At 45.3% G+C, this 23209-nt stretch overlaps 1 protein-coding gene across 1 annotated transcript in view; it reads left to right on the top strand.

Annotated features, from left to right (window-relative positions):
* Window positions 1-23209, top strand: part of PLD5 (phospholipase D family member 5) — a 303291-nt gene that overhangs the window by 44633 nt on the left and 235449 nt on the right. The gene's annotated exons all lie outside the window — the stretch shown is intronic.

The following is a 23209-nucleotide window of genomic DNA, read 5'->3' as shown; positions in this document are numbered from 1 at the left end:
TGCATGCATGCCCTTGACCCCTGGGCTCTTTGCTTCTTCTTATAAGGACTCCAGCATGTTCATTAGCGCCCCCCCCCCCTCCCGCCAAGGGCTCGTTTTAACTTTATGAAGTCCTGATCGTCAAGTAGGGATATATACTGAGGTATCAGGATTGAGATTTCAACAGAGGACTTTGGAGACCACAAATGAACCTATAAGAGTATGTTTATCGTCTCTTCGCTATTTTTTAGTTGACTCTGCGGAAGAGTATGTATAAATACATATACATGTGAATAGATACGTACATTTTTGCTGTGCACCTGAAACTAACACACGTAAACCAACTATACTTCATTAAACATTAAAAATACAAAAAGTCTCAACAATTATAATTAAAGGGAGCTCTCATCGTGGTTCAGCAGTAATGAGCCCGACTAGCATCCATGAGGACACGGGTTCAATCCTTGGCACTGCTCATTAGGGATCCAGTGTTGCTGTGAGCTGTGGTGTAGGTCACAGATGTGGCTCGGATCTGGCATTGCTGTGGCTGTGGTGTAGGCCGGTGGCTACAGCTCCGATTGGACCCCTAGCCTGGGAACCTCCATATGCCGCAAGTGCAGCCCTATAAAGCAAAAAAAGATTAAACACACACACACACACACACACACACACACACACACACACAACACTGCTACAGGGTCCCAGTGGGTCTCCCTGTTTTCCTCTACGCCCATATTCAGCTCATCAAAAGAGCTGTCTTCCAAACACAGGCCCTGGTTAGGTTAGTCCTCTGCTTACATCCTTTCGTGAAAGCAGAGCACACAGTCTGATCGGCCGCCTTCTTTTCTCACTTTCTCATGACTTCTGCTGCTCCTCCTCTTTGATTTATACCACATACACTGCTGTTCTTGAAATACATCATATAGTTCCCGCAGCATCCATCTGCCAGGTTCCTACCACACATCATTCAAAACTCAAACCTGAGATCACCTTCGCTGTAAAGTCCTCTCTCCCTGCCCCCGACTCAGTGCTACCCACTCTGTGCCACCTCTGTGGTTCTCTCACAGTTCTGCTGCACTTCACACATTGCGTTGTAAATATGTCACAGCAGTGACCATGTCAGATCCCTAACTCCTCCTCTCTCATTTCTTACTTTGTTTATTTGGGTCTTCCCTTTTCTTCCTGGTGAGCTGGGCCAGAGGTTTGTCCATTTTGGTTATCCTTTCAAAAAACCAGCTCTTGGGTTTATTGATATTTTCCTAGTGTTTTAATATTTTACTCATTTCTTCTCTGGTCTTTTATTATTCCCTTCCTTCTTTCGTTTCCTTATTTAGTTTGCTATTTCTTGCCTTTAGCTTGGTTTCTTCTTGCCAATTGAGTTGTCTCATTTTGATTATAATTTCCAGCTCCTATGGCAGTGATCTGCACTTCTATCAATAGCTGTTTCTTAATTCCTTCAGCAGTTTTATTACCTCTTTTTTGAACTTGGGGTCTGTGCACCTGATGGAGAGGTCTGTTTCCTTGTTTGTTCTTTCCGGAGCTCTTATTGTACTTGGGAGTAGTTCTGCTGTTTCATTTTACTTATATTTCCCTGCCTTTAGGAATTTAGAGGCAATAGTTATTTACTGTGGTCTGAAAGAGCATCCCTGTGTAGGCTGCGTGATTCCAATGTTAACGGTGTGAGGGCTGTTGTTGGTGGGGGTGCCTCGGGGTGTGCTCCCCTCGATAGGGTCTGTGTGACTGGTGGTGTGGTGACCAGGACCTGCACTCAAAGTTGCACAGGACCACCTCTTTGGTTTGTGGTTGTCATGGCCCTGTCACAGTTGTTGGAGTAGAAGCTCCCAGATCCAGTTCCAGGCTGCAGTGCAAGGCAGGCAGGACGATAGTGCTCCCACTGGGAGAGAAGCCACTGAATAGTCTTCCCCTGGGACGTCCCTTTGTGACGCCACCTGTCACGCGTTGTGCACGCTCACAAGGTACACCGTGGTTGGCCCAGCCCTCAACTCGCCTCCACTGTGGGAGCACTGGTAATCGCCCCACATTTCCACCCTGCTTCTGCATATGCGTGTCCACAAAGCCTGCCGCGGCTGGTGCCAAACCTGCCTCGGCTTCGGGAGCCCCAGCGAGCAGCTCAGATGCCTCCAGGCCTGGGTCAGGCCTCTGTCGACGTCGTGCACCCACGGGACCTGGATCAGATGTCAGCCCTGCCTCTGCGCGCGGGCAGCCGTGGGAGCTTGTAGGGGCTGAGCGGCACTCCCTGCAAACCAAGAAATGAGGCTGCCTTGGGGGGGCCCCCGGCCCGCCCTTCACTTGCTGACACTGCCACTGGCAGAGCAGACCTGGGCTCCACCCTGTGCACACCTCCGTGTGTGACCTGGACGGCACTCCAGGCCCTTTAGGCTGTGTCTGTGCAGCAAAACCGAGTCCTCTCCTTGGCATGTCAGCGGAAGCTTCCAGCTGCCACCCACGCCAGCAGCTCCGCAGCTCAGGCTGGCAGGTGCAGCGCGGGGGCCAGGACTTGTCTCTGCGGGTCTCTTTCTGTCCTGGCTGCAACCAGCTGGCTGCTGCAATCTCCACGGAGCCTTTGAGGTTCCCTTCTTCCTGGCTGGCCTCCCAGCTGGCAAAGGGCTTCCCAGGGTGAGGGAACCTTTCCTCTTGGACAGCTCCCTCCCAGGGGTATAGGACCTGTCCAGATTCCCCCCCACTCCACCGCATCCCTACCTGGCTCTGTGGCGCTCTTTCTTGCAGTTTTGGTTGTACGAGGTCACTGCCGGTGCTCAGGAGGTATTCTGTGAGAATCGTTCCTCATGGAGATGTATTTTTGGTGTATCTGTCAGAGGAGGGGAGCTCCATGTCCTTCTCTTCTGCCATCTCGATCTCCTTGCTCCTTGATCTAAAACAGCAGTGATTTTGGTAAGGGACGAGGAGAAGCTAAATGAAAGCCATGGCAGTGGAGCTTCAGAGCGAGGGGACATGCTTGAGGACTCTTGAAGAAGTCTCTTTGGGGAGTTCCCACTGTGGCTCAGCGGTAACAAACCTGACTCGTATCCATGAGGATGCGGGTTCAATCCCTGACCTTGCTCACTGGGTTAAGGATCCGATATTGCCGTGAGCTGTGGTGTGGGTCGCAGACACAGCTCGGATCCCACGTTGCTGTGGCTGTGGCATAGGCCGGCAGCTGTAGCTCTGTTTTGACCCCCAGCCTGGGAACCTCCATATGTTGTGGGTGTGGCTGTAAAAAGCAAAAAATAAAAGAAGAAGTCCTTTTGGAGGGACTTGGTAACACTAAATATGGGGCAGTGATGGGGAGCAATTGGGTTTCTGACTCGAGTGCTAGGAGTGGTGGTACCATGCACTGAGCTTCAAAAATAGAAGAGGAGCAGCACAGGGGATGGTGATGAATCTTTGCTCACACGTGGCGGCTGTGGTCCTGTGGGAATCAAGTGGAGGTGACCCGTGGCCGTGGAAGGAGAGAGAGGGGCTTGTGTCTCATTGGTTTCGCAGCCCTGACCTTCATTCCTGACGGTGCTAATTCTAGGAAAGCATCTTCTTAGAAGTAATTCTGTAATTCCTCAGAAGCAAAGCTATTTTCACATGGTTTAACAATCCACGTGGGGCCGGGTTTATTTGTATGGGTAACTCAACGTATTCACAGGTAATTACACGCCATCAAATTATTGTCTTGGGAAATGGAATGCTCCCCCGTAGTTAAAACTCATTTTAAAAAAACGAAACGGTGCTCAGTAGTTTGTGTAGTTGCCTTTTCCACTTTCTTAATGTTTTGTGGAGGAGTTTCTCAGCACCTCAAGGAAATACTAGCTCAAGTTAGCCCAATACTTCCTTTTTTTTTTCTTTTGTCTTTTTAGGGCCGCACCCGCGGCATATGGAGATTCCCAGGCTAGGGGTCTGATTGGAGCTGTAGCCGCTGGCCTACACCACAGCCAGAGCAACGCAGGATCCGAGCCATGTCTGCAACCTACACCCCAGCTCACGGCAACGCCGGATCCTTAACCCACTGAGCGAGGCCAGGGATGGAACCCTCAACTTCATGGTTCCTAGTCAGATTTGCTAACCATTGTGCCACGATGGGAACTCCCCCAGTACTTGGGTTTAATGCATGCAGGCAGCCTTCTGTAGCCTTCCCTTGATGTTCCCAGGAAGGTTATAGACATTCTTGCTGGAATCCTAATTACTAGGGCTAATCTATGGGTGTTCGTAAGAGTCCTTCATGATGTATACTTTGTAAGACGATTTTACCCGTGGGGTGAAACACATGTGATGTTTATCTATGTCTTTCTCAAATGACCCCTTGCTATATTATGAAACATACCTGAATTCTTATTTGATGATACTGGAAGTACAAACCCAAAGTCTGTTCTTACAAGCCTTAGTCTTTCAGCTAGCCTTTCACGTTCTTTGTACGTGCTGTGCACTGTCCTATCTTCACTCGGGCCCTGTGTAAAGGGAGGAAGTACCATTCCCTTCGAAAATTAGACCTGAGTAAAATGGATGAGTTTTACTTAAGGACATAGTGCAAACTGGTATGGAAACAAATCCTGGACTGCAGTTTGCTTGTCTTCTCCATTCTATTTTTATCTACTTGTTTTAATCTCCTCTATTATTTTTAACCCAAGAGAATGACATCTTACTTTTTAAATCTAGACCTGGGAATTCTGACAGCATGGGGATGTACTGCTAATTGAAATGTCATTTGGGGACTCTTATTAAACATGATGGTACTCCTGAATGCTAATATGCAATTTTAGACTTATATTTTAGCTTATCCTTAGACATTCTTACTCATTTTTAAAAGTATTCTCGTTTCATATAAGATCTCGAAGTATTCAGAGATTAAGAAAATAAAACAAAACAGCATTCGCTGTCTTTTCTCTGAACTTCTTGTAACATATTTTTAAAATGCAAATGATTCTACTCTTTTGTATAAAAAATCGTCAAAGCTGAGCTTTTATCTTGGGGACATCTCAGTTGCTTGTTTGATGGGCTCCGTAATCTGAGGGCCACATGTGTTTGGAACATATTATTTTGCTAAAGTGGAGATTTTAATGAGAAAAAAACTAAAATGTTTTAGGTTTCAACTGTGTCCTTATATATGGTTTATTTTCATCAAAAATAGTTATCGTCATTTGCTCAAATAAAATCGCCGTTCGATATTCTTTCAGCCAGACACTGTTGCATTTAACAGATGAAACCAGCCTCTAATTGAGAATATCAATACCTCATAGAGAGCTTGAGCTTTGGGTTTTGACTTGAGGTTCACGCAGTGGCAGCAGTGCTCCATTCTAATTCCAACAGCCTGTGAATAAGCAGCAACATTTGCACGGTGAAATAGACCCAGGCCACCTTGCCCAGTCCTTGGCCACTGAACTGGACGTTGTAGGCTAGTACTGGGGTTCAAAAGGGGTGAAGAACAGGGTTCTTCGCCTTCCACTGTGTCAGCCCCCCCCTCCCCCGCTCCTTGACATTGAACCAGATGTCTGGTCGTTCGGATCCATCCAAAGGCATCTAAGCAAACAAAATGAGCTCCCGTGACTGTCTGGGAATATCTTTGGGAGCTGTGAGGTTATTGAGCCTGACACCTTCAGTTTATTTTATCGAATTCCATGATGCACTCAGGACCAAGCAGTGCAGCAGTGGGACGTGAGGGCTGCGTCCATATTCCATTTTCTGCTCTGTGAACACGTTTAATTACGTATGAACACCTGCCCTTGCGTGAACACATCAGCAGTGCTCTCATTTTTTTTTTCCTATAATTTTCATTTCAGTGTGCTTAGATATATTTGCAACACCCAGGAGAATACGCAATCTTGTGGGTCGTTGAGCGGGTCTCTCGGAGTTCTTTAATTTTAAAAAAGATGATCTGTGAAGGCAGTTACATGACTGATTTCAATGAGTTTCCACCACTTCACTGGCTTAATTAAAGCAAATTGCTTTCCGATCTTGCACTGACTGGGATGGCTCGGGGTTGGAACATGAAGGAAAATCATAATCTTCGTTTTTCTGCAGCCCATTATGTAATGAACTTGATTGGCCTTAAAGTGCAGCCCATATTTTATTTTCCTAATGAATATTGTCACCCAGTCCTAGTTTATCTAAAACGCTCAGAAATCTGGCCAGGGTCATTGTTTGTTGTGCATGGGTAGCCTTGATGGTGCTAGATACAGAAGAGTGACTGAACCTGGACATTCCTGCAAGCTGGGGGATATATTTTATATCCTTTTGTTTAGTAATGAACTTCCTGAGCTCCAAGGCTAGTCACGGTTAGGGGCCTTCACCTCCTTCACTTCCTGTTTGCCTGTAAGCCACTAGAGGCTTGATTGAATCCTCAGGAACTGCCTACATCTTAGGAAGGTCCCTTGTAAAGTGAGAAGAATAAATGATACCCTATTGTGTTCCCTGCAATAATTATTTGCATTCTGCTACAGAAAAATGACGTGGGCTAAAACAGAGTTGGAGGGACTTTCAGGTTGAGGACAGAAACAGACAGACGTGTAATGTCTGTAAAACAGACAAAGGGTAAATGCTCCTGGACAGGTGAGGTGGCAGGTGGGCCCCCCAGGGGGAAGCCAGCAGCCTGGGAAAGGGGCGTCCAGGTGAGCCTTAGGAAGGTGAGAATTCGGGAGCCCAGACCAGCCCCACCCAGCAGCCCTTGAATCAGTGTAGCTGTTGTTAGGGGTGGTGCCCAGACTCCCACACTCCTCCAAGAACCACTGTGCCTTAGAAGGGAATCTGCGCTGCCACCGGTGCCAGAGGCTCGGCCACAGTGGCTTGGCCAAAAACTCACGGTAAAGGAGCCTGCCGACCTCAAAGGAGCGCCTGAGTCTGGCACCAGCACTGCATTTAGGAGTAGGTAGGATTGGTCCCTGGAGAAACCTGGCCGTGGAAAGAGAAGAGAGGGCAGAAAGGGAAGACAGACTTCCTGCTCGTCGGGTGAATGGAGGGAGAAGTGTGTTCATTTGGATAAAAGGATTTCACCTCGTTTTATCCATAGCTACGTTAGCAGGCTGGTCCTGTCAGTGACGGGGCAAACCCGAACATCTGCCTCCCCTTAATCACCATTGATAATATCAGTATTAGTAATAGTAGTATGATTAAGAGTAGCAATAATATTTTTAATATGAATACTTGGATTGATAATTGAATCCCTATTATGTGGCCAGACTATTGTAGATACTCACAGATGTTTTCCTCAATTCTTATCACTCTGGTGGATATCATGATTCTTGTTCTTTGGAGGCGCGGATGTGTGGAGAAATGAACCAGCTTTTGCCCAAAGCCACCTAACTCAGTAAATGAAGGCTCCGAAATTCAAACCCAGGCCAGTCTGATTGCATTGCTTCTCCCGGATGTGCTGGGCAGCCGTCCTGTTTTCTTTTTCTAATGCATCACCTTGGATCAATACAATATTTACCCCAAAGGAACATGATTTTACATGGGCAGATCGTGAGCCATAGCCTCTGATCCACCGTGTTATCGCTCAATCGTGGTGACAGGTTTGCTTTGGGGAATTCACTGAAACTTCTTGCATCCTGCTCTCAGCTGTGCCTCTGGACCTTGCAGGGTAGCCTGTTGTCATGGTGCAGCAGCTGCTCTGAGTGCTGGCGATTCTGGCAACATCGGTGCCTGTTTACTGGGGCGAAGTACGTGGGGTAGAGAGTGTCTGCAGACCCATGAGAAAAGGCAGCCCAACAGAGGAAGGGGCCACATCGTGAGAAGACAAAGTTCAGGGACCCGTACATGCAGAGACACGCTTAAACTGCTGTTCAGACTCAAAGGCGTTCAGGGCTATGCAAATTAAAGCAACACTGTGATTCTGTTTTTGGTTATCAGCTTATCCAAAGTGAAAAATGATTGATACCGTCACGGGTCAGTAAGAAGCAAGAAAACAGCACTGTTTGGGAGACGATCGGCAGACCTAGCTTCTTTAGAAGTTATGTAGGCATTACCTACCAAGTTTTAAATGCCTATACTGGCCATCCCACTCTTTTTTTTTGTCTTTATTTTTAGGGTCGCACCTGCGACACAGGAAGGTTCCTAGGCTAGGGGTCCAGTCGGAGCTGTAGCCACCAGCCTACACCACAGCCACAGCAACGCCAGATCAGAGTCACATCTGCGACCTACACCACAGCTCATGGCAACGCCGGATCCATAACCCACTGAATGAGGCCAGAGATCGAACCTGCATCCTCATAAATCCTGATCAGATGCGTTTCTACTGAGCCATGATGGGAACTCCCCAATCCCACTTCTAAAGCAGACCTTCCAGGACTACCGAGACCCATTTTTAGGACATTTATTGCGGCTTTGCTGAAAACGGTAAGTAAGCAAACAGTCTAAATAGCCTTTTCCAGGGAGATTGCTAAGCAATTCATCACGTAATCAGCCTGGTCTGGGCGGTGAAGGCCACGGGCTTTGGAATGGATTGCCTGAGTTTGAATCCTAGCACCACCTCTTATTGACTCTGTGATCTCGATCGAGGTAGTCATCATCTCTGTGTCTCAGTTTTCTCATCTGTGAAGGGGGATAATAAGTAACATGTATCTCATAGTGTGTCATTAGTGATGGAGTTCAAACACTTAGGGTCTGACACATGGTGAGCTTTGTAGAAATGTTTTATTTTACATGCCTCCAAAGTACTTGAGTTTTATTTGCTCCAGCTTGTATCCCTTTAGCGATGAACACACAAGGATTTCGTACCGATCAGGTCCACGTATTAGGAGCGTATTATGTACAGTTTGTATGTTTATGAGAGATTGATCTAATTATAATATTGGAAAGGTTATCTAATAGTTCCAGGCATAGCTTTTTTTTTTTTAGCTTTTATTTATTTTTTTTATTGCTTTGCCAGGCCAAAGGGGCCACAGCAGGCTGATAGACTCCAGACCGTGTGTCCCACCCAGGAGGAGTCTTCGTCACAGTCATGGTTCAAGGAGCAGGGTTGCTGATGGAGATGGACGTGCCGATGGGGTGGACGTGCCGATGGGGTCTGTGTTCTCTCCATTCAGAGAGCATCTGGAGATCATCAGGGCTGGCGTCGGGTGGTCTCTTGATGGACAAGGCCTAGCTTATTTTTGCAGTTGTTTAAAATTTGATCACCTTAGAGCCTGCTACAAATGCCTGAAAGCAGTCAGTGTGAAAACGCAACCTTTTGGGTATGTGAGTTGATTGGAACTCAGAAATACTTTGGCTCTGTGAAAGGACCTTATTACGAAAATCACAGCTTTTCATTTCCTCTCTGGTTTTATAACCCTTGGCAGTACAGCCTTTGTTTTGCCATAAAACATTTGAAAAGGAAATGAGGGCACACGCTGAGCTTTATGTTGTTCCCAAATCAAATTGCATTTAAATTTTGCCTAGAGGAGTTCCCGTTGTGGCTCAGCAGTAAGGAACCCGACTCGTGTCCATGAAGTTTGATCCCCGGCCCCGCCCAGTGGATTAAGGATCTGGCGGTGCTGTGAGCGGTGGTGTAGGCCAGCAGCTGCAACTCTTAATTTGACCCTGAGCCTGGGAACTTCCACATGCTGCATGTGCAGCCCTGAAAGACATAAATAAATAAATAAATAAATAAATAAATAAAATTTTGCCTAGAGATTGTAGGATGCTGTAAATTCAGATAGCACTTGGAAGGAGGATTGCAGGGGGGGGAGCTTCTTGGGAACTCCAGACTTAAACCTGGGTGCCTAAAGCACAGACATGCTGAGGCAAAAGCTTTAAAACTCTCTGAAGGAGGACATCTGGGAGCATTCCTTGGAGATGCTTAGGAGCCCTGGGTGGTCAGTAGTGGGGAGGTCCATATAGGCACACCACCTGGTGGGCCTGGGAGGTAACTTCCATGAGTGGCCATAGGGCACCGTTGTGTTCCAACCTGGATTGTCCCCTGTCGTCACTTAATGTGGAGGAGATCAAGTGAATGAGGGTCATATTTTTGTATTTGAAGCCCTGCTGGTCCTTTTCTCCAGTGATAAGAGATGGATGGATGGAGCAGTTGCCAGGTGACAATATTGGGTCTAGAAAGGACATTGCTACAGAAATTCTTGTTAAGATTACTTTTATTCTTTTAGAAAGAGCAAACAAGTTTTTTGCTATAAAAACCATAAAGTTTTTTTTTTTTTAATTCTTACTTGTCTTTAAAATTTTGAGAAATGAAAAAAGAAAAAAGGGAGTTCCCATTGTGGCACAGCAGAAACAAATCCAACTAGTATCCATGAGGATGCAGGTGCGATCCCTGGTCCCCCTCAGTGGGTTAAGGATCTGGCGTTGCCATGAGCTGTGGTGAAGGTTGCAGTTGTGGCTTGGATCCCATGCTGCTGTGACTGTGGCATAGCTGGCCCCTGTAGCTCCCATTCGACCCCTGGCCTGGGAACTTCCACATGCTGTGGGGGCGGCCCTAAAAAGCCAAAAAAATAAATAAATAAAGGAAAAGAATGAGCAGCCAGTGAGGTACGATAGAAAATCAAGAGAATTTGAGGTCCTTAAAGGCCAGGTGAAAACAGTACATGAAGGAGGAGGAGGATTGACTTATGAAAGGTTTTCGAAGGTCAAGTGTGATTAGACCTGAGAATTGGTCATTAGATGTGGTGATGTGGAGACCACGGGCAGCCCTGATGACAGCAGTGTCGTGGAATGGTGGGAAATGCAGCGAATCAGTATAGATAATGCTTCTCAGATGGTGTTGCAGAAAGTAAAGAAATGACCCAGTGGCTGGTGGGGTGAATGGGGGTCAGGGGAGGTTGTCTTTCTCTCTAAGGAGGAGAGAGAATAGCATTTTGTATGCTGATGGAAGGGATTCAGTGTAGAGCAAAAAAATGGATTTTTTTAAGAAGAGATGTCCTTTAGTCAACATTAAGGGATAGACAAGAGTGTACAAAGAGACTTTAGATAGGCGCGTGGCTAGTTCGTCTCTGGTAATAGGTGGGAAGGCAGGTTCTGTATATGCAGATACGGGAACGTGGGAAGGTGAGTGCGATCAGTGGGAAGTGAAGTAAGAACAAAGATCATAAGCTGAGAGCGGGAATTCGGGAGACGTTGGAAATTGGGGGAGATATTAAGAAAATGTGAACTAGCCTATTGGGAGGGTGGATGAATAAATAGACTAGAGCTGGGGAGAATAATTGCTTGCACATGTCTGGGATCCACTTGTGATACGGGCATGCATTTGAGATTTGTTTTTCTTTAGCCATGCTGGCTACACAGGTGCAGGAGTAGAGAGTGGGCGGGAGCTAGAGGACAGGCAGGCCCAGCACAGCAGGAGAAGCACAAGGACATAGAGGGCGTATGAAAGAGAATGATTTTGCTGATTGGTTTTAAGTTGGATATGCAGGAAAGGGATGCCATCAAGGGCTGGGGCGTAGTGACACAGTACTGTGCTCAATGGCCTGCCAATACTAATAGGGGCAAAACTGGTCGAAGTCAGGGTGCCACAGAGGGTGGGAGGAGAAGCTAGAGACTTGTAGGCAGACACTGAGATGCATTAAACTGATGTTATGGGGCGTTTGCAGCGAGTGGTAATGATATGGGAACAAGTGGCTGAGGCAGAAGATTATTGAAAGGGATGGTTCAAGGCAATGAGATACCAGAGCATTGGAACGATCATTTACTTAGATGTTCAAGTTTTCTTGAAATGCAAGTGGCGATGCAGATGTTCTATCCCAGTGAGAAAGAAGGAGAAGAGGACTGTCCTGGGGTCAGAAGTTAATGGCGACACTTGGAGCGCTTAGTATTGATCTAGCCTGATGGTAAGAGATCAAAGCTGGGGCTTTAGAGGGGGGAGAAGGGAGGGAGAATGAATGCTCTCGAAGTGGCAGCAAGGAGCAGGGAGGATAACGACTTTCCCCTCCTCATCCCGTGGTACAAGGACCAAGGGAGACATACAGCATCCCATTGAAAGGGCTGCATGGAAACCAGTGGCCCCAGGGGAAAGCCAAGTTTCTGTTGGGACAAGGAGGTAAGGGAAAGATTGAGGAACAGATAATAATATACTGTACATAGGAAATAGTAGGTAATAGGGATACAAAATCAAGTTCTTTTTTTTTTTTTTTGGTCTTTTTGCCTTTTCTAGAGCCACTCCCTCGGCCTATGGAGGTTCCCAGGCTGGGGGTCTAATTGGAGCTGTAGCCGCCGGCCTACGCCAGAGCCACAGCAATGCCAGATCCGAGCCGCGTCTTCAACCTGCACCACGGCTCACAGCAACGCTGGATCCTTAACCCACTGAGTGAAGCCAGGGATCGAACCTGCAACCTCCTGGTTTCTAGTTGGATTCATTAACCACTGAGCCACGGGGTGAACTCCCAAAAATCAAATTCTTCTTACATGATCACAGTTCCCTTCTTTATGATTCTTTGTATTTCTGTGGTATCAGTTGTAACTTCTCCTTTTTCATTTTAGATTTTATTGAATTGGGCCCCCCCCCTTTCTTTTCTTGGTGGGTCTGGCTAACGGTTTGTCGGTTTTGTTTCTCTTTTCAAAGAACCAGCTTTTAGTTTCGTTGATCATTTCTACTGTTTTCTTCGTCTCTTTTTTATTTCCGATGTGATCTTTATGATTTCTTTCCTTCTACTGACTTTGTGTTTTGTTGGTTCTTCTGTCTCTGGTTGTTTAAGGTGTAAGGTTAGGCTATTTATTTGAGATTTTTCTTGTTTTTGGTGGTATCACTATAAACTTTCCTCTTAGAACTGCATGTGCTGCATCTCTTAGATTTTGGGATCATCTTGTTTTCATTTTCATTGGTCTCTCAGTATTTTTAAATTTCCTGTTTGATTTCTTCAGTGATCCATTGATTGTTTAGTAGCATATGGTTTAGCCTCCACGTGTTTGTGTTTTTGTAATTTTTTTTCCCTTGTAGTTGATTTCTAACTTCGTAGCATTGTGGTTGGAAAATATATTTGATATTTCAATTTTCCTAAATTTAGTGAGACTTTAGTTTGTGCACTAGTATGTGATCTCTCCTTGAGAATTTTCTGTGTGCACCTGAAAGAATGTGTATTTGCTACTTTCAGATAGAATGTTTCATATATATGTATATTAATTGAGATATTGTCCTGCTGGTGTTGTTTAAGTCCTGTGTTTCCTTAATGAGTTTCTGTCTGGATGATCTGCCCACTGAAGTAAGTGGGATATTAAAGTATTAAAGTCTCCTACTATATTGTGTTACTGTTGATTTCTTCTTCTTTTTTTTTTTTTTTTTGTCTTTTTGCCATTTCTTGGGCCACTCCCGCGGCATATGGAGGTTCCCAGGCTAGGGGTCGAATCGGAGCTGTAGCTGCCAGCCTACACCAGAGCCACAGCAACGCAGGATCTGAGCCGCGTCTTTGACCTACACCACAGCTCATGGTGTAGGTCAAACCCACTGAGCAAGGGCAGGGATCGAACCCACAACCTCATGGTTCCTAGTCGGATTCGTTAGCCACCGCACCATGATGGGAACTCCTGATTTCTTCTTTTATGTTTGTTAATATTTGACTTATATATTGAAGTGCTCTTATGTTGGATGCATATATGTTTACAATTATATCTTCTTATGGGAGTGATTCCCTTGATCATTATATAGTGTCCTTCTTTCTCTCTCAAAGTCTATTTTGTCTGGCTTTCTTGGGATTTCCCTTTGTGCGAAATACCTATTTCCATTTCCTCTCTTTCAATCTGTATATATCTCTAGATCTGAAATGAGTTTTCTTGTAGACAGCATATATATGGGTCTTATTTTTGTATTCATTCATTCACTCTGTGTCTTTTGGTTGGTCTTCATTCACTCTAAGCATTTGGTTTGTTTGAATTTAAGGTAATATTATGTTCCTGTTGCCATGTCATTAATTATTTCGGGTTTGTTTTTGTCTTTTTTTTTTTTGCTATTTCTTGGGCCACTCCCGCGGCATATGGAGGTTCCCAGGCTAGGGGTCTAATCGGAGCTGTAGCCACCGGCCTACGCCAGAGCCACAGCAACACGGGATCCGAGCCGCATCTGCAACCCACACCACAGCTCATGACAACGCCAGATTGTCAACCCACTGAGCAAGGGCAGGGACCGAACCCGCAACCTCATGGTTCCTAGTCGGATTCGTTAACCACTGCGCCACGATGGGAACTCCTCGGGTTTGTTTTTGTAGATTTTCTTTCCCTTTTCTTCTTTTGTTCTCTTCTCTTGTGATTTGATGACTAACTTTGGTGTTATGTTTAGAGTCTTTGTTCTTTTTTGTATATATAACTATTATAGATTTTTGGTTTATGATTACCTTGAGGCTTTTGTAAAGTGGTCTATATATATACAGTTGTTTCAAATTACTGATCTCTTAACTTCAAATGCATTTAGAAAACCCTGTATTTGTAGTCTCCCATCATGATTACTGTTTTTGATATTATATTTTCCATTGAATTGTTTTTTGTATTCCTTACCTGCTTATTGTTGATACAGGTGATTTTACTACTTTTGTCTTTTAATCTCTCTACTGGCTTTGTGTGTGGATGTTTTCCTACCTTTAGTATATGTTGCTTTTATCAGTGAGCTTTTCATTTCATAATTTTCTTGTTTCCAGTTGTGGCCTTTTCTTTTTCACCTAGAGGAGTTCCTTTAGCATTTATTTTAAATCTGGTTTGTTGGTGCTGAGTTCTTTTAGCTTTTGTTTTTCTGTAAAGCTTTTGAATTCTCCATCAAATCAGAACAAGAGCTCACTGGGTAGAATATGCTTGGTTGTAGCTTTTTCTCTTTTATCACTTTAAATCATTCTGTAGTCCAATCCCTTCTGGCCTACAGAGTTTTTGCTAAAAAATTAGCTGAAAGCCTTAGCGCTCCCTTGTATGTTATTTGCTGCTTTTCCGTTGTTGCTTTTAATATTCTCTCTTTATCTTTAATTTTGTTTTTTGTTTTTTTTGTTTTTTTGGTCCTTTTGCCTTTTCTAGGGCCGGTCCCATGGCATATGGAGGTTCCCAGGCTAGGGGTCTAATTGGAGCTGTAGCTGCTGGCCTACACCAGAGCCGCAGCAATGCAGGATCTGAGATGCATCTGTGACCTACACCACAGCTCACGGCAATGCCGGATCCTCAACCCACTGAGCAAGGCCGGGGATTGAACCTGCAACCTTATGGTTCCTAGTGGGATTCGTTAACCACTGAGCCATGACAGGAACTCCTAATTTTTGTCATTTTGATTACAACATATATTCCTCCTTGGGTTCATCCACTAAGAGACTCAGTGCTTCCTGGACTTGGATGACTGTTTCCTTCCCCAGGTTAGGGAAGTTTTCAGCTATTATCTCTTCAAATATTTTCTTGGAGACTCTCTCTCCTTCTAGCTCTCCTATAATGGGAATGTTAGTATGCTAGACGTTGTTCCAGGAGTCTCTTAAACTGTCCTCAATTCTTTTCATTCTTTTTTCTGTTCAGTGGCAGTGGTTTCCATTACTCTTCCAGGTCCATGATCTCTTCTTTTGTATCAGTCTACTATTGATTTTCTGTAGTGTATTTTTTATTTCAGTCAGTGTATTCTTCATTTCTGCTTTGATCTTTATATTTTCTAACTCTTTGTTGAAATCTTCTAACTCCTTGCTCTGTGCATCCATTCTCCCAGGTTCTTTGCTTGTCATTACCCTGAACTTTTTCTTGGGTATTCATCTGCCCTAGTTCTTCTGGGATTTTATCTTCTTCCTTCATCTAGAACATATTCCTCTGCTGCCTCATTTTTGTAGTTTTCTGGCTGTGGTAGGTCAGTCATATTTTTCACCTTGGAGAAGTGGCCCTCTGTAGGGGCATCCTGTGCATCCCAGAAGTGCTCTCCCCTCTCATCACCCAAGAGCCAGGCAGGGGTCAGCTTGTCCCAGGGTAGTGTCTGCCTTGCATTTGTGTACTTCATCTGCAGCCTATGGGACTGCAGTTCTGCTTCTAGTGTCTGCCTCCTGGTGGGTGAGACTGGTCTAAAGACATGTGCAGTATTCTTGTTGGTAGGGGCTGGTGACTGCCCACTGCTGGTTGGCTCTGAGCCTTGGCTCCCTGGTTGGCAGGACCATGTCTAGGGCCCTGTCTAGAGGTGGTTGTGGGCTCAGGAAATCTTTAGGAAGCCTATGTGCTGGTGGGTGGGGCTGTGTCCTTACCCAGTTTGTTTTTTGGCCTCAGGCCTCCCAGCTCTAGAGCCTGTAGGCTCTTGGGTGGGGCCAGGCCCTATTTCCAAAATATCAGCTTCCAGGAGAGCTCATGCAGATGAATGTTCCGCTAAATGTCTGCCACCAGTGTCTTTGTCCCCAGCACAAGCTACAGCTGTCCCCTGCCTCCCAACAGATGCTTCAAGACCAGCAGGTAGGTCTGGCCTAGGCTCCTATCAAATTACTGCTTTTGTTCTGGATCCCAATGCATGATTTTCTATGTCTCTGTTTCCCTCAATGCTATGGGGCTCCTGCAATTAGACCCTGCTGGCCTTCAAAGCTAGAAGTTCTGGGGCCTCATCTTCCCTGTGCTGGGCTTCCAGGCCAGGGGGCCTGATGTGGGGCTCAGAACTCTCACTCCTTTGGGAGAATTTCTGTGATATAATTATTCTCCAGTTTGTGGGTTTCCCACCCACAGGGTATGGGATTTGATTATATCATGGGTTCCCCTCCCATCACATTGTGGTTCTTTCTTTATGTCTTTGGTTGTAGAAGGTCTATTCTGGTAGGTTCCGATCTTTTTAATTGATGGTTGTTATGCAGATAGTTGTGATTTTGGTGGACTCATCAGAGGAGGTAAGCTCAGGATCTTTCTACTTCATCATACTGGCTGCTCTCTCCCTGAAGTTCCCTTCTTAAAACATATGACCTAAGACTTAGAAGTCAATGGCTGCATACTAAAATAATCTCCCACAGAGCCCTAGCACATGAAAGGCTTTGTTGAATAAATTGATATAAATATCTTTATGTCAGGTTGAGATCAAAGGGAACATGGCAGAGGCTTAGAATTTGTAAGGGGATGCTCTGTTCCTTCTGAAGGTTCTGCTATTCCATTGAGCAAATACTTATTGAGCGCTGAGTACCTGCTGTGTGCTGGTATTGATCACGACAGATAAGGGCCCATCTTTAACAGAGCTTCCATTTCAATGGGTACAACTTATGAGCATAAGCTAGATTTTTGAATGAAGAGATTTGTGCATGATTGAGGTGTTTTTCCATTAGGCACTCAAATATTATTTAAAATCTTCTTCAGAATTGGGCAGAGTTTTATTTATGCATATCTAGACCTTTTTATAGCTGCACCACATCTAATAGACACAGGTGCTTGCATGGGTGTGTGTGTGTGGTTGGTATATCAAGGAGGAAAGAATCACAGCCAAGGAATGGGTACAGATATGACTTTGGCCGAAGGTCAATAAGGAGACTTCATTTCTTTAAGCTGCTTATTTATCATCACTAAATCATCTTCAGCAGCAGTGTGCCTTAGAAAACTTTTCTTGGGGCAATCATTGAGAATTGGGGGAGTTCCTGTCATGGCTCAGCAGTTAACGAACCTTACTAGCATCCATGAGGACGCGGGTTTGCTCACTAGCCTCGCTCAGTGGGTTAAGGATCTGGCATTGCCCTGAGCTGTGGTGTAGGTTGCAGACGCAGCTGGGATCTGGCGTTGCTGTGGCTGTGGTGTAGGCCGGCAGCTGTAGCTTCTATTGAAGCCCTAGCCTGGGAACCTCCATATGCCCTAAAAAGACAAAAAAAGACCAAAAAAAAAAAAAAGGGCAGTGGGGGATAAATTACAGGTTACTTTTAATCCACATGTAAATCAATCTAGTGAGTTTCATGTGATTAAAGTCAGTTAAAAAATCAAGTAGCTTAATGCTTAGGCTGTGTATTATTCCCATCTAAATAACATCTTACAAATGACCAACAAATTCTGGTATTAAGGTAAATAAAAGAAAAATAAGAATTGCACTATATTCGCGTTCCCCTTGTGGCTCAGTGGAAACAAACCTGACTAGGATCCATGAGGATGCATGTTCCATCCCTGGCTTCGCTCAGTGGGTTAAGGATCCAGCATTGCCATAAGCTGCAATATAAGTCGCAGACCCAGATCGGATCTGGTGTGGCTGTAGCTGTGGTGTAGGCTGGCAGCTGCAGCTCCGATTCGACCTCTAGCCTGGGAACTTGGGACCTTCCATATACTGAATCTGCAGCCTTAAAAAAAATAATAATAAAATACATAATTGCACTATATAGCACACATGTGTGTCTGTGTGAACAACTTGAGCAGGGTCAGTTGGAAGACAGGGTTGGAAACTTCAAGATCACCTTCTTTTCTAGTTGGAGGTACTTAAGCAGTGCTGTGATTGGCAGGGAGTATGCAAGTTGTTTTGTTACAGCTCAGAGAAAGCTGGACCAGAACTCTGCCCTTGTTGTGCTGCAGCGCCCTCCTGTGGTGAAAAAGGAGAACAGGAACACAATCTGTTGAAGAAGAGATGGAGGGTCTCAGGTGTATAACTGGAAGGGATAAACTAAGATTGCTTGCAGAGACTCCAGCCAGGTCTGTGTAGCTCAGGATTGCCTGGGAAACAGACTCCATGCATTCTACTAGACAGGGTGAACCCACAGGACTCTGATACATGCTTGCAGCTCCGAGCCTCCCCCAGGGCAGTCACGTGTCGTTGCTGTCGCAGTTTTCTTCCTACTGTATCCACTTCTCATGGTTAGAAGCTATCTGATTTCCTATCTCATAAGCAATACCATAATTGAAATTAGTGTACATGTTTTACTGCTGAAATATGTTTTTCCCTGTGTCACTGTTTTCATAATATAAATACCTGGCAATCTTGGTCTGGTTTCAGGAAGCGATGGCTTCTTGTTCTCAGTGCCTTGACCTCATTTCTCCTCTGCCAACATCAATTTCAGTCTATTGAAACAGAAACCTTTGAAACATTATTAGAAACTGAAAGGCATCTCTAAATGCCCTGTGATTCTTAGACTGAGTGGGTTTGCTGGAGATTAAATTTGAAAGAACCATCTTGCCCGTGCAATTATCGTAAGGGATTCTGTCATTACTGGTCCATGCCGAGTTTCCCTTAGCCTTACTGCTGAGTGGGCTGCAGCTGTGGGGCGGGCAGGGATGGGTAGGTGAGGCTAAACTTACTCAATAACAGAGCAAAATGTCCAGGCAGTGCAGGAAGATGGGACTTGGGGTTAAACCTGGAGATGGGAGAAAGACAGGTGGTTCCAGCAGCTCTAGGTACTTGCACAGTATCTTTGCCGCAGACTTTTTCACCGCAGAACTAATTGGCAGTAAGGCATTTTTTTCAGTAAAAAGTAAAATAATGAAAAGTAAAAAAGAGATGTTAAAAAGGCCATGATGAACTCTGAGAAATGAATAGCAAAATTAGAGACTATTGTGAAATACAAAATATTTAAATGCATTTCAAATGTGTGCAGCTCCATGGCAATTCTCTGAAAATAATTGATTTTATTTTGCGGGTTGTCCTGAAGCACCTGTCTTCTGAGTCTTTTGTTCCTGGGGTTTTTATATGTATGTTCTTTGCCTGTTGGTTTGTCTCCTCATTTGAGTATCACACTTTTTCTATTTCCCTAAACGTTCTTCCTTCTTTAAGAGAGGGATTAATTTCTAGACACAAGGATGCTTATTTGTAACTGAGTTTTGTGTGGTTTGGTGCACAGCTCCACACTGCTGTTTGTTCTTGGCGTATTGTCAGAGGTGCTTCGTGCATGTTTTGGGAAATGTGGTTTTAACTCTATGCCTTTGAGGCCCTCATTTCTCCTCCAAGAAGAACCCAAAACTTAGGGCAAATCGTCATCTCTCAGCTCCATAAAGCCATCAGTAACTGGCAGAAAAGCTAACATATCTCAGGCAGTTGAAACCAGACTTTTGTGAGCCTGTGAGCCAGTTATTTTATCTTTGATGGCAGAACTGTCTCAAGGCCAGTTGGTTACGCAGAAAAATGCTTGTGACAAAAATGCTTACAGCAAAAATCCTGAACAGGTTTCCAAATATTTCTCTCCGTTCTTTTTTTTTTTTTTTTTTTTTTTTTTTGTCCTTTTAGAGCCACACCCCTGGCATATGGAGGTTCCCAGGCTAGGAGTCTAATTGGAGCTACAGCTGCCGGCCTACGCCAGAGCCACAGCCATGCCTGATCCGAGCCGCACCTGCCACCTGCACCACAGCTCACGGCAACACCAGATCCTTAACCCACTGAGTGCGGCCAGGGATCGAACCTGCAACCTCATGGTTCCTCGTCAGATTCATTAACCACTGCGCCACGACAGGAAGTCCTCTCCATTATTTTGAGAGGGCCAGCAGGTGTAATTCTGTTGCTGTGGAATAATCAGGAGTCGACGGTTTCCTTTTCTCCATATTCTTGACCCCAGGGAAGCCCTGGATCATGGGAGCAGTGAGTGAGTGTCACAGCAACTGTCAGGAGCTTCTGGTCTCTGTTGGTGACTGTGGCGGAGCACCTGATAAACTTTTGATTAATGCAGAGCTAACATAGGAAAATGCCCGGTAGTGGAATAAATGTGCGTCTTTGGAGGGCGGTGGCAATGTGTTGCTGGGCCTCTCACATACATTGTAAACATCTTTTAAAGGTGCCATAAACTTTTCACTAAAAGGATCAAGTGGATTTGCTTTGTAAGAAAATACAAAACAGGTACTAGGTGAACATGTTTGTAAAAGAATTTCTCTTTGCTTGCATGGGTCAGGGACTAAGGAGTGGGGGCAGCTGTCCACTGGGCCTTTTGCTTCTGAATCTGAGACTCTTCACTGCTGGACCTGTGACTACTCCAGCTCTTATGGGAAGTGTGGGGTGACGGGGTGAGCTCGGGAGGAAAGGACTGGCTTTTGGATGTCTATGCATTTTAATAAAAATATGCAAACTAGGAGTTCCCATCATGGCTCAGTGGAAATGAATCTAACATCCATGAGGATGCAGGTTCGATCCCTGGCCTCGCTCAGTGGGTTAAGGATGCGGTGTTGCTGTGAGCTGTGGTGTAGGTCATTCGGTCGCAGATGCAGCTCGGATCTGGCGTGGCTGTGGCTGTGGTGTAGACTGGCAGCTGTAGCTCCAATTTGACCCCTAACCTGGGAACCTCCATATGCCGCGGGTGCAGCCCTCAAAGGACTATCTATATACTCACACACAAACTACAATTTTATAGGAAATATCAATTCTTTTCCACTTCTCCCTCTCCAGAGACTTTTAACACACTTGCTGCTGGTGTCTGAGGCTGTGTCTCAGTGGGTGGGCGGGGGGTGGGGTGGGGGTGCCGCGATTCAGTGATTCAGTTTGTTCTGACAAAAATCAAGCTGAGAAGTCTAACAATTTCGATTAGCACAAATGTCCAAACAGTTCTTAATGTCAGTAGAAACCTGATTCAGTCAACAGACAGACAGTTAATTCAGAAATCCTCATATTCCCCTGTGGTTTCTGCCAAAGAGTAATTTATTTGAAAAAGAAAAAAAAAAAAAGTCTTTTTCTTAGGGAAAAATGATTCCAATACATTCGTTGCCAGAGAATCACTGATTCTTTTTTTTTAATTTTTATAGGGCTGTACCTGCGGCACGTGGAAGTTCCCAGACTAGGGGTCTAATCAGAGCTGTAGCCACCGGCCTACACCACAGCCACAGCAACGCCGGATCCGAGCCCGCGTCTGCGACCACAGCTCATGGCAACGCCGGATCCTTAACCCACTGAGCAGGGCCAGGGATCAAATCTGCATCCTCATGGATACAAGTCAGGTTTGTAACCCACCGAGCCACAACAGGAACTCTGAGAATCACTGATTCTAAATGTAGTTAAGCTTGTGCAGGGTTCTGACACCGATGTAAGGATAGTCCACACGGATCGTTAATGCACCTCTGGCCTTCAGCTTCCCATCCAGTTCTTTCAGGAGGACCAGAGGAGATGGCTCAGAGGGAGCAGTGTGTGTGTGTGCAAAGGCCGGGAAGCATAAGTGAGCACCATGATTTGAGGGAATTGCAAAGAATTCCTGTGACTAAAGCAGCCTCCTTGCGGCGGTGTGATGGGAGAGGAAACCTTAGGGGTCCTTTCATGAAGCACCTTAAATGCACCTTAACTGCCATGGTGAGGAGTCTCAGCATCACCTTCTAGGCAGTGGGACGCCATTCACAAATTTTATATGGGAATAACATGTTTATCATCAGGTTCAATGGTAAGATATACCTTAGAAATGGAGTTCCTGTCCTGGCTCAGTGGAAACAAATCTGACTAGCATCCATGAGGATGCAGGTTCGATTCCTGGCCTCGATCAGTGGGTTAAGGATCCGGCGTGGCCATGAGCTGTGGTGTGTAGGTCGGCAGCTACAATTCTGATTCGACCCCTAGCCTGGGAATCTCCATATGCCACAGGTGCAGCCCTAAAAAAAAAAAAAAAAAAAAAAAAAAAAAAGACCACAAAAAATTCCTAGACCTAAAAACAATGATAATAATAAAATAAAAACAATGATATCCAAGACGTGTCCGAAGACAGTATATGATTAAATGTTAAATGGGACAGCGATGCATGCCAGTCATGGAGCAAATAAATTGCTAGAGGCTGTAGCTGTCAGGGCTTCCTGACAGAGGAAGGACTGTCCTTGTGCCTTGAGAAATAAGGAGAAGAAAACGGAGCTATTTCATTAATGCCAGAGTCGGGGAGTGTTTACAGAGACAAAGGCTGGTGCACGAAAGGAGGGCAAGGCTCCTTTACTGATCACACTGCAGCTGGTGTCACCACCGCATTCCATCTGAGCAGGATGTAATTGGACACAGGGCAGGGAATGGTTGGGGCGGCTGGTGGAGTGTTCTAGAGAGAGGACCTAGAGGTGGGGTCACGAGCTGAGACCCCCAAATTAGGGGACTCGGCCCCTTCCTGTGTGAGGACGAGTGTCTGACATTGCAAAGCTCCAGAGCAGTTCTTAAGGCCACCAAAGTGAACTCTGTTGTTCAACCCGGGCATCTGACTTGCCCACCACGTCGGCTTTTCTCTTCTAAATGACTGTGGCCGCCAGGGAAGGCCATTGTGAATGGTTTCTTGGACTCTTGTTGATTCATTTTTTTTCTCCCCCATTTTCTAAAGTTTTGTTGAAGTATAGTTGATTTACAATATTAATGGTAAACTGTTAGTTGATTTGCAATAGTTAATTTCTGCTGTACAACAAAATGATTCAGTTACACGTATACACACACATTCATTGTCTTTCAGATGCTTTTTCCATATAGACCTTCTAAGACTCTTGGGTGGCATTCCCTGTGCTACACCCCAGGTCC

This window comes from Sus scrofa, chromosome 10 (genome assembly GCF_000003025.6).
Source record: "Sus scrofa isolate TJ Tabasco breed Duroc chromosome 10, Sscrofa11.1, whole genome shotgun sequence".
NCBI lineage: Eukaryota > Metazoa > Chordata > Mammalia > Artiodactyla > Suidae > Sus > Sus scrofa.
The sequence above is the reverse complement of the archived record's forward strand: the minus strand, read 5'-3'. Positions and strand labels throughout refer to the sequence as shown.